The sequence below is a fragment of the Penaeus monodon genome, chromosome 8, assembly GCF_015228065.2.
Source record: "Penaeus monodon isolate SGIC_2016 chromosome 8, NSTDA_Pmon_1, whole genome shotgun sequence".
NCBI classification, from domain to species: domain Eukaryota; kingdom Metazoa; phylum Arthropoda; class Malacostraca; order Decapoda; family Penaeidae; genus Penaeus; species Penaeus monodon.
Genome location: NC_051393.1, coordinates 8,467,199 through 8,469,698, shown reverse-complemented (window position 1 = coordinate 8,469,698; position 2,500 = coordinate 8,467,199).

The window sequence follows — 2,500 nt, the reverse complement described above, 5'->3', positions numbered from 1 at the left end:
TCACTCACTCACTCACTCACTCACTCACTCACTCACTCACTCACTCGCTCACTCGCTCACTCACTCACTCACTCACTCACTCACTCACTCACTCACTAAAACACACACACACACACACACACACACACACACACACACACACACACACACACACACACACACACACACACACACACACACACATATATATTTATAATTTTTTTTTCATAAATTGTGTTCACAGGATGATAGCGACAGACCGATTAAACAAACATGGACCAAGCGTAGCAATAATGCCCTCATATAAAAAAAACTTTTGTTTATAACAGGTTACAAGCGCTTGTCTGTGCACTTTTCCACACTTCCCAAGCAAATGATTGAGCAGTTTAAAGAGCAAAATGAACGTAGCGCGAGCATAACACCCGCCATGCAGAAAAAGGCGGGAAGAAAAAGCAAGATTTATTACCGTGATAAAGATTAAACTCAGAAGTCACGGCTATATTTATACCTTACTGACAAAAGGCAAAGAGTCGGGCACATTTATGATATTAGAGATGATGTCATTAAGGGGTTATGTCAAACTGCGCCTCTTTAAAGTTCTGGGAAACGGTGGGATCACGTGACCTCTCGATTTCTTTTTCTTTTCTTTTTTTTTCTCTGTAGAAGAAGACGAGAGAGGATTATTGTCATTATCAAACATGGTGCGAGAGGATCTTCACAATAGCCATGATAGCAGGCTCGATGAACACGCCAACGGATAACCCAGACGTTGCAAATTTAAGAGAAGAGGAAATACATAGTAGGAGTGACGTCATTCAACCAGCAACAAAGCGCGGGAAATCCTTTGTTGTGTTGGTAACAAACCTTGTCACACAAGACTGACAGTGTGAGTGGCGTACCATGCTGGGACTTCATCTTAGATGGGTTCTCAAGTGTGACACGGTTAGCAGCGGCGAAACTAATGCCATTTACTGAATTAGGTCTTACTTAGGGATGCCTCTACAAGTCCTGTTTGATTAATTCAACTGTCTACCTAACCTTATTTTCTCCTTTTTTTTCTTACTTCTACTTCTCTTACTGATACTCCTGCTCCTCATCCTCCTTCTCCTTCTTCTTTTTCTCCTTCTCCTTCTTCTCGGTCTCCTTCTCCTTCTCCTTCTCCTTCTCCGTCTCCTTCTCCTTCTCCTTCTCCTTCTCCTTCTCCTTCTCCTTCTCCTTCTCCTTCTCCTTCTCCTTCTCCTTCTCCTCCTCCTCCACCACCACGTCCATCTCCACCTCCACCTCTACCTCAACTTCCTCCTTCTCCTCTCCTCCTCCTCCTCCTCCTCCTCCTTTCCCCTCCTCCTCCTCCTCCCCCTTCTATTCTTCTTCCTATTCCTCCTCTTCCATCTTCTCCTCTTCCTCTTACTCCCCTCACTTTTCTTTTCTTTCTCCTCCTCCCTCTCCTCCTCATCATCCTCACCTTCCTCGTTCCTCATTTTCTTATTCTGTGGCAGTGATGTGATTTATAGTAGTAATAAGTCATCATTATTTTGCTGATGCAGTTATTATGAGTATTATTGTTATTGTAATTATTATTATTACTATCATTATAACTTTATGCTGGAAAAAGTGGTAGCAGTGTTAGTGTTAGTGTTAGTGTTAATAGTAGTAGTACTAGTAGTAGCGTACTGGTAGTATTAACACCAGCGTCACCATCAAAATTATCTTAATAATCGCCATTACTATTATTATTATTATTGTTACTATGTTGCTAGCATCGCCATGAGTCTTATTATCCTGCTTCTGTATAAAATGCGGCAAAACAACATTTAATATTTACCAAAGCTTCTCAGCAAAAACAATTTTTGTTACTGTATTGTTTTACTTTTACTTCTGTTTATGAAGAATGTTATTATTATTATTATTTTTTTTTTACGATAGTCGTATTGTTCAAGCTCTCGTAAAAATGTGTCCGTGCGTATGAAATTCTAGTAGACATTTTGAGGATATACATTTACGAATTATCGGGCTTTTATTCGTACAAGAGGCCATTTGGGACACAATTAGTATGATACGAGTGAGGTTTATGGTCCATCGCGGGGTTTTGTTAGTGTCAGATATCTTTGCACTAATTGTTTTTAAGCCAAAAAATAAAAAAAAATAAAAAAAATTGAAAGAGTGGTGTTAAGTTTAGGTTCAGTGATGTGCCGCTATGTCGTTTGTTAAATGTAGGTTTGATTTATCTACTGTGAATATTTGTTAATTGAAGGTGATAAAGTTTCTTATAGAAGAACTTTTTTTTAAGGAAATATGTTCACCGAACTTCAGACAGAGAAAAAAAAATCAAAAGGAAAAAATTCTATCCTACTTCAAAGGGAGAAAATATTACTTAATCTCATACGGAAAATTGTCCATAAAAAAAAACAAACTCGAAAGGCTTAAAAAAAATAACTCTCAGAAGTACAAAAAAGTATATATATATATATATATATATATATATATATATATATATATATATATATATATATATATATATATA